The sequence below is a fragment of the Plecotus auritus genome (genome assembly GCF_963455305.1).
Source record: "Plecotus auritus genome assembly, chromosome: 1".
NCBI lineage: Eukaryota > Metazoa > Chordata > Mammalia > Chiroptera > Vespertilionidae > Plecotus > Plecotus auritus.
In genome coordinates this window covers 62,483,083-62,492,623 of record NC_137770.1, presented here as the reverse complement: position 1 = coordinate 62,492,623, position 9,541 = coordinate 62,483,083, and the positions used below count along the sequence as shown (strand labels likewise).

Sequence of the window (9,541 nt, the reverse complement as noted above, 5' to 3'; positions counted from 1 at the left end):
GCAGAGGAGGGAAGTTGGGGGTGACTGGTCCTGCAGGGAAAGGCAGTTAGGGGGGACCCAGGCCTGCAGGGGAGAGCAGTTGGGGGGGACCAGGCCTGCAGGAGAGAGCAGTTGGGGGGACCAGGCCTGCAGGGGAGGGCAGTTAGGGGCAATCTGGCTGGCAGGGGAGCAGTTAGGCATCAATCAGGCTGGCAGGGGAGTGGTTAGGGCAGCCCTGGGCAAACTACGTCCCGCGGGCCGGATCCGGCCCGTTCGGCTGTTCTATCCGGCCTGCGGAGCCAAAAGAGCGGAGGGTTCTCTTGCTCTCCCCTCCGCTCCTTTACTTTGAATTTATATTAGTTCACACAAACACTCCATCCATGCTTTTGTTCCGGCCCTCCGGTCCAGTTTAAGAACCCATTGTGGCCCTCGAGTCAAAAAGTTTGCCCGCCCCTGGGTTAGGGGATGATCAGGCTGGCAGGCAGAAGTGGTTAGAGGCAATCAGGAAGGCAGGCAGGTGAGCAGTTGGGAGCCAGCAGTCCTGGATTGTGAGAGGGCAGTCAGACATCCCTCAAGGGGTCCCAGATTGGAGAGGGTGCAGGCTTGGCTGAGGGACACACCCCCGTACACGAATTTTGTGCACCGGGCCTCTAGTCTATATATATAAAAGCCTAAGCGACTGAACAACCAGTCGACCAGTCTCTATGATGCACACTGACCACCAGGGGACAGACACTCAATGCATAGGATTGGTCTCCCTCCTGTTTGCTCAAATTCTTTTGTATGAAATTGTGTGCCCCGCCATGGTGTTTATCTTCTGATTCCTACCTCCCACTGCTTTAATTAACTCCAATCTTCCAGAATGAAATCCTTACACCTTTGTTTCAAGTTCGTGTCTTTAGCTGAAATATTCTCAGCTCTCCTATAAAATACATTTTAAAAAAATACTTAAGCATATTAAGGAAACTATTTCCTAAAGGAACCCTTTGATAACAAGAAAGTTGCTTCTGGCACTAGTTTGCATATGATGATTCAGTGTGACATTGCTTTATGAGTTCTTCTGGCTGCAAGTTTAAAGATAACACTAATTAGGGCTTGTAATACATTCAGTAGAATTCCAGTGTTGTTTTATCACTTTCCTTCTAACCCAACCCTGAAAACTAACAGAGCTCTGTCCCTTACTCAAATATTTTACCTAACAGTCTCAGATTTGTTCTCTTTAGTATGTTGAACTTAAACTTTTACATCACTTGAAGTGGGATTAAATGCGTGGGGGAGTGGTGCCATACCACTTCTGTTTCCTAGGATCACCTTTCGCTGAATAGGCAATGCAGCATTCAGCTTTTGCTAGGTCAGTCTAGTCAAAACAAACCTAAATCTCAGTTTACTTCTTGCTCACATTATATGTCAGCACCTTTGTTTGGTGGAGGCTCTGATCCACATGACTTCTCATTCTGGGACCCATGAAGGACCATCCTCTGTGTGGTTCATGACATTCTCTTGGTGAAGAGAGAGAGTAAGCACACAAGTAAGAAACACAAGGACCCTTAAAAGCTCCTACTGCCCTGATTGGTTTGGCTCAGTGGATAGAGCGTCGGCCTGCGGACTGAAGGGTCCTGGGTTCGATTCCAGCCAAGGGCATTTACCTGGGTTGCAGGCACATCCCCAGTGGGAGGTGTGCAGGAGGCAGCTGATCGATGTTTCTCTCTCATCGATGTTTCTAACTATCTATCCTCTCCCTTTCCTCTCTGTAAGAAACCAATAATAATAATAAAAAAGCTCCTACTCACAGCTGTCATGTAGTCACTTCCGCCCACATTTCGTTGGCCTAAGCAAGATTCGTGTTTGTAAGCTTTGTGAGTACAATAGGGCAACATTTGTGTGAAGAAAGAAGAAAAACCCCATTACCAGATCATAGCCAAGCCTGCAGGTCACATGGCAATGGGGAGGGTTGTCCTTTCCTCTAGAATTTAGTTAATTTACCTTTTCACTTATTTGTGTAAATATAATGTTCAGGTTTTCCTTTTATTTTCCTCTTCAAGAACTGTGTTTTTCTAACCATAAGCTAATAATGGCAACCCATGAAGTACAGTCCTTTAAAAAAAGAAGTCTGTCCCCATTTCAGGGTGAGTTCCACTGTGTCTTATCCTGCGGAGCCAATGCTCTCATAGCTGGTGTTTAGATCTGCACCAGGTCACTGGCAGGCATTTACTGGCAAACTCTCTGGTTTTGTTTCCCAAAATGAGAACAGGAGGCAGGGGGAAGAATTCAATATTTATTTACAAACATTTATTTAATACCTACTGTATGTCAGGCACTGTTGCAGATGGTAGGTATAGTCCTTTTTGAGCTCATGCTAAGCACATAAGCAAGATGATGTTAAGGAGGGACAAGTGCTATGAAGCCCAAGAAGTAAGGAAAGGGGAGAAAGACTGGGTAAAGTGACCAGGTAAGGCCTTTTAAAAGTGACATGTGAGCAAAATATTAAAATGAAGACATGAGCCATGAGTATTTGGGAAGAAAGGCATTCTCCTGTGTAGTGCAAAAACCTTGAGGCAGAATACATTTAGTAGGATTTGAGAAACCTCAGGGAGGCCAGTGTGGCTGGAGCAGAGTGAGAGAGTGGGGTAGGAAATAAAATAGTCATGCAAGGATTTTTTTTCAAAATATAATGGTAAGCTATGAGTGGATTGGAGCAGGAGGGTGACATGATCTGATTTGTTTTAAAAAGACCATTCTAGCCCTGGCTGGTGTGGCTCAGTAGTTGAGTGTCAACCTATGAACCCGGAGGTTGCGGTTTGATTCCCAGTCAGGGCACATGCCAGGGTTGCAGGTTCAATCCCCAACAGGGGTTGTGCAAGAGGCAGCCAATTGATGTTTCTCTGTCTTATTGATGTTTTTCTTCCTCGTGCTCTCTCTTTTAAAAATATATTTTTATTTATTTCAGAGAGGAAGGGAGAGGGAGAGAGAGAAACATCAGTGATGAGAGAGAATCATTTATCAGCTGCCTCCTGCACGCCCCCTACTGGGGATGGAGCCTGCAACCCCTGCATGTGCCCTGATCGGGAATCAAAATGCAACCATATGGTTCATAGGTCGTTATTATTTTTGTTTTTTTGTTTTTTGTTAATCGTCCCCTGAGGATATTTTTCCATTGATTTTTATTTTTATTTATTTTTTTTTCAATTAGTAATTCTCTTTTTTTTTTAAATAAATCTTTATTCAGATTATTACAATTATTTCTCCTTTTTCCCCCCATAGCTCCCCTCCACCCATTTCCCACCCCACCTTCTGCCCTTACCTCCCCCCACTGTCCTCATCCATAGGTGTATGATTTTTGTCCATTCTCTTCATGAACCCCCCATACCCCTTTCCCCCTGAGAATTATCAGTCCACTCCCTTTCTATGCCCCTGATTCTATTATATTCACCAGATTATTCTGTTCCTCAGGTTTTTAATTCACTTGATTTTTAGGTTCGCTTGTTGATAGATATGTATTTGTTGTTCATAATTTTTCTCTTTACTTTTTTCTTCTTCCTCTTCTTTAAGAATACCTTTCAGCATTTCATATAATACTGGTTTGGTGGTGATGAACTCCTTTAGCTTTTTCTTATCTGTGAAGCTCTTTATCTGCCCTTCAATTCTGAATGACAGCTTTGCTGGGTAGAGTAATCTTGGTTGTAGGTTCTTGCTATTCATCACATTGAAAATTTCTTGCCACTCCCGTCTGGCCTGCATAGTTTCTGTTGAGAAGTCAGCTGACAGTCGTATGGGTGCTCCCTTGTAGGTAATTAACTGTTTTTCTCTTGCTGCTTTTAATATTCTCTCTTTGTCTTTTGCTCTTGGCATTTTAATTATGATGTGTCTTGGTGTGGTCCTCTTTGGATTCCTTTTGTTTGGGGTTCTGTGGGCTTCCTGGACTTGTAAGTCTATTTCTTTCACCAGGTGGGGGAAGTTTTCTGTCATTATTTCTTCAAATAGGTTTTCAGTATCTTGCTCTCTCTCTTCTTCTGGCACCCCCATAATTCTGATGTTGGTACGCTTGAAGTTGTCCCAGAGTCTTCTTACATTATCTTCAACTTTTTGGATTTTTTTTTTTGCTTTTTGCTTTTTCGGTTGAGTGTTTTTTGCTTCTTTGTATTTCAATTCTTTGACTTGATTCTTGTGTTCCTCTATTCTGTTTCTGGGTCTCTGTATAATATTTTTTATTTCAGTCAGTGTATGTTTAATTTCTAGTTGGGCCTTTTTCATATCTTCGAGGGTCTCGTTATATTTATCGGCCTTTTCTAGGATATTCTTAAAAAGTCTTATAACCGTGGTTTTGAATTCTATATCCAGTCGTTTGTTTTCCTCCATTTCTTTAGTTTGTGATCTGATTCTTTGACCCCACATTTTCACTGATTCCCTGAGTTGGTAAGGTAGATATTTGTGCTAGGTTTCCAATATGGCCCAGTGGGTCTGCTTCCCCAGTTAACCTGAGGTGGACACTCTTGGTGCACCCCTTTGTGGACTGTGTGTACAGCCTTGTTGTAATTAAGTCTTTATTGTTGTTGGTATCACTGGGAAGAATTGACCTCCGGGCCAGTTGGCTGTAAGGATCAGCTGTGTCTATGCTGGGAGAAGTTCGGTGCTGGAGACAGCCTTATAGGATTAGACTTGCCAAATTGCAATAGCCTCTGTGCTCAGCTTGGATGGGGTGGAGTCTCAGTCTTGGCTTCCTGTCAGCCTTGCCCTTGCGCGCATGTGCGCTTTCAGTCCTCCGCCTTCCCCAGCTCGAGTCTCCGCCTGAGAGTCCAGGCTCCCCCCACAAGAGCGTGGGTCCCCAGGGGCTCGCCTGGAACTGGGGTTCACTGCAGTCAGAACTGGGGCTCAGTGCCGTCAGGAGCCTCTGACTCCCTTCCACTGGGGAAAGCCTGTGGCAACCTCCGCAGCCTTTGTGCGCACTGGCACGCGCGCGCGTGCACACTTTCAGTCCTCCGCCTTCCCCGGCTCCCGAGTCTCCGCCCAAGAGTCCAGACTCCCCCCACAAGAGCGTGGGTCCCCAGGGGCTCGCCTGGAACTGGGGTTCAGTGCAGTCAGAACTGGGGCTCAGTGCAGTCAGGATCCTCTGACTCCCTTCCACTAGGGAAAGCCTGTGGCAACCTCCGCAGCCTTTGTGCGCACTGGCCCGCGTGCGCCTTCAGACTTCTGCCTTTCCCAGCTCGAGTCTCCGCCCGAGAGTCCAGACTCCCCCCGTAAGAGCGTGGGTCCCCAGGGGTTCGCCCGGAACTGGGGTTCAGTGCGGTCAGAGGCTTCCTTCCCCCTTCCGCCAGAGAAAGTCAGCCAGGCTCTCAGCCGCCCTTCCTCTCTGCACGCACAAAGCCCCTTTGCCGTACCTCCAATTCTCTGTGAGCTTTTCTCTTTCCTTCTAGTTGTAGAATTTTCACTCAGCCAGCTTTCCTGTGGTTCTGGATGGTGTCTGTTCTGTCTTTTAGTTGTAGTTTTGAAATTGTTGTGCGAGGCAGCAGTTTAGGTGTTTACCTATGCCGCCATCTTGGTTTTCAGTCTTTTCCATTGATTTTTAGAGAGAGTGGAAGAGAGAGGGAAAGACAGAGAGAAACGTTGATTTGAGAGAGACACATTGATTGGTTGCCTCCTGCATGAGCCCTTACAAAGGCCTGGGCCTGGGAGGAGCCAGCAACATAGGTTCGTGTCCTTGACTGGAATTGAACCCGGGACCCCTTAGTCTGCAGGCATATGCTATATCCACTGAACCAAACCGGCTAGGCCCCAGTGGTTGGCAAACTCATTAGTCAGCAGAGCCAAATATCAACAGTATAACGATTGAAATTTCTTTTGAGAGCCAAATTTTTTAAACTTAAACTTCTTCTAACGCCATTTCTTCAAAATAGACTCGCCCAGGCCGTGGTATTTTGTGGAAGAGCCACACTCAAGGGGCCAAAGAGCCGCATGTGGCTCGCGAGCCGCAGTTTGCCGACCACGGGGCTAGGGCTATATAGGTCATTATTCTTAACATCGCTGGTCCCATATGTGGTATTGAATATACATGGGTTTAGGAGATTCATGTTTATAAGCCTTGTGATTACAATATGATAACATTTATCTGAAGGAAGGAGAAAAATCAAGCACCAAATAACATTATTTTAGAAAATTCAAATATTTGTTAGGAAAAACTAAATATAAGTAACTAAAGGAAATTATATATTTAATGTATGCCTAAGCCCCATATTGGAAGGTCAGGAAGGAACTATGTATATTAATTCAATCAGACAATGAATTGAAAGCCATTTCTGCCTAAAAAGCAAAGCAAAATGAGCCATATTGCAGAGGAAAGTCTTTCTTAAAATAAATCATATCTGATGGCCACGGTCCTCTGCTTGTTCAGGAATTCCATTTTATCAGTTTCCCTTGGAGTGATGGCCCAGAGGTGTAGCAGGAATTCATGGGAGACTTGCTGGTAAGCAAGAATACCTATATATTAACTTTTAATGAAAAATAGAGCTATCAAATGAACCCAGATATTAATTTCTTCCAGAGTACCGTTTCTCTGGACTGTGGTAGAGAAATTTTTTTCATGTAATTAGGACATGATCACAGATTATTTTACATTAAAGAATTTGATGAGGCCCTGGCTGGTTTGGCTCAGTGGATGGAGTATCAGCCTGCGGACTGAGGGGTCCCGGGTTCGATTCCATTCGGGGGCATGTACCTTGGTTGCAGGCACATCCCCAGTGGGAGGTGTGCAGGAGGCAGCTGATCGATGTTTCTAACTCTCTATCTGTCTCCCTTCCTCTCTGTAAAAAAATCAATAAAATATATTTTTTTTAAAAAAGAATTTGATGAGGTTTAGGAGACACGTCAATCTGATTAACCATGGAAAGCATGCTAGTATGTGAGTCAGAATACCTGTGCTTTATTTCTAGATCTCCAATTACTGGCTGTGTGACCTTGTGCAAATTACTTAAATTGTCTGGCTCTTAGTTTTCTCATCTGTAGATGTGGAAAGAAGATGCTAACACTTTTTTTAGGGTTATTTTGAGGATTGGATACATATTATAAGTGAAGTGCTGGCACACTGCCTGGTGTGGATTAAGTACTCAATAAATATTTGTTGAACCTGAACTCCTTAGGAAGTTGCTCTCAGAAAGTTATCTCCAAGAATATTTGAGAGTGATTCACACCAAGATGCAATAGATAGTAAGATGCAATAGCCATACAATTTATTGTTGATGGTCTTCTAAGAGTATTTGCAATTTTAGGAGGGGGTTTTTCTTAAAAATGCCAAATCATCAGTTATCTTTATTGCTGGGATTAGTGGGTACCAGTTGCATGAAATTCCAAGGTGTTTACCTAGGCTACTCCCTGCTCTGAGTGGAAGAAGTAGATGCCAGAAGAGGTTTAGCCATTAGTCGGTTCCCACACTGGGTGTAGCTGGAATGTACCTCACCGAGGCATTTCAGTCCTCTTCATGGCTACATTTTTGAAAGATGTGTATCACAGCTGAGCATTACTCCTAGGAATGGTTTACTCCTGAAGAGCAGGCCAGAAAAATTCCCAGCGATTGACTAAATGAATGAATGGAAAGCCATCGCTGTTCCCTCTCCTCAGAGCCAAGCACAAAAGACAGCCATCCACTGTCCTCTGAAATATTCCCACTCTCTTCGTTCTGCCCTCCAGACTACCCATCTGTCCCAGTCCCCTCCTTTGATGAGCGCTCTCCCTCATGAGCCCAGCTCCACCTCTCGCTGTGGAGCTTGAAGCAGAAATGGGAGGAAGGAATGGGGCCGAAACTGCTATCGCTGTGACATCATCCTTGATTGCAGGCCTAAAGAAATCACTAGGGTCACTATGCCCTTGAAATGACATCCTCTTGATTTATAACCCTCTTGTGCCGTAGCTTTTGTTTGTTTACCTATCAATTTATCATAACAAGTTCAAAGGACTCGATACCCTGTCTCGCATCAACTACTCCAAGGGTACATACAAGTCGTGCCATGCGTGCTCTTTAGTAAAGTCAAAGTAAATAGGAAATCTATACCAATGAGCCTCTAGCTGCTGCTCATAGCTCCAGAGGGTCGAGGTTAAATATTTCCACGAGTAGAGAGCGTCGTTCCAAGCTGGAGGTAGGCTTGGTATCCGCAGGTGCTTTCAATGTCTTGCAGATTGTAAAGCCCGGGTTCTGCGCTTCTCCCTGTACGCTCGAACTACAACTCCCAAGGTGCCCTGCGACCTGGGAGTGCGCAGGCGCGTGGGTGACGGAGGGGGAACCAGCCTCACAGACAGCGCCGTCGAGTTGGGGGTGCTACTGGCGGGCGGATCCGGCAACTCCCTGGGAGGCAGACATAGGCAGACGGGCGGGTGCTGGGAACCGAGCTGCGGTAGTCCTCGCGGGTCTGTGAAGGAGTCGGTGGCCCCAGCAGGCGCCAGTCAGGTAAGTCCAGAGGGTGCTTTCCAGGAAGTCCGTCTGCGGGCGCGGGCAGGGAATCGCACCGGCCATGGTGGCTGAGGAGGGAGAGGTTGCTGCTCTTCCAGCCGCCGGCCTGGGTCTTCTTCCCCACGGGTCCCTCTCAGGGAGCAGGGGACGCTGAGGGCTGCTTTGGGGTGACCGGGCCCGGGAGGGGGCTCTGGGCGCGCTGGGTGGCGCCTGCGGTGGAGGCGCGCGAACCTTGAGCTGATGAATCACTTGGGGGCCCGGCCTTCCCGGGTTCGGGACCGGCCCCCTCTCCACCCCTCCCCTCCCGCCGCTGCTCGCGGCGCCCGCCCGGCCGCATGCCTCCTCCACCCCACCCAGGCGTAGCTCGGGGGACGATCATCTTAAAAGGGTTTTCTCACCAGTACTCCTTCAAAGGCTTCTGCTTGTTGAAAGTTGGACAGGAAAAAACAAAAAACAAAAAACAAAACACCTTAGGGCACACCCTTTTTTAAAATTAAAATCTGGCTTGTCTTGCATTCGCTGGTTTGATCTCTGCTCTGCCTTAGAATAAATTCCTGGCTCCCCTGTAGCACAGCTGGATCCGGCTGTGAAGTCGCTTGCTTATGTATTGGTTTCTTTTGAGGACGTTGTACTTTTGCCTACGGAGGTTGGTATGTTTCCTCTGCAGGCCTGCATTCTGACTATAAACAAACGAGAAACAGTCGCAGGTTTTTGCTTTTTTTGTTTTGTTTTATGTTTAGTTAAGAATCGCGTTTCCAACTTGCCCTTGGCTTCTCTTAAAACCAAAAGTCATCTGGTAATGAACACTGCAGTAAAGCTTATCGCAGGAGGTCATACTTGAACAGGAAATAAGCCTGTGAGATTTAAATTAGTTATGTGCGGTCTCTCTTGGCTTGTAACATTTTCATGCAGCTCATGTTTCTTTTTCTGAGAATCCTTTAGATGATTTTTGGCAAATTAAATTGATTAATTAATTGGTCTGTCAAAAAATAATAAGCTCAGAAAAATAGTTTTGTCCAGCCTGATTTACTTGTGCTAGTCTCTTCTTCCTAGTCCTAGGCACCTTTTTACCCTATCACTTCTTTAAGAGCCCCTAATTTTATTATAAATACTTAGAATCTCCTTTGA

At 45.9% G+C, this 9,541-nt stretch overlaps 1 protein-coding gene across 1 annotated transcript in view; it reads left to right on the top strand.

Moving 5' to 3' along the window:
- Positions 1-8,212: 8,212 nt before the first annotated feature.
- TMOD3 (tropomodulin 3) overlaps positions 8,213-9,541 on the top strand; it is an 82,403-nt gene continuing 81,074 nt past the window's right edge. Inside the window, exon 1 of the mRNA XM_080654441.1 lies at positions 8,213-8,410. The gene's annotated coding sequence lies outside the window, so the exon portion shown is untranslated. The remainder of the gene's footprint in view (positions 8,411-9,541) is intronic.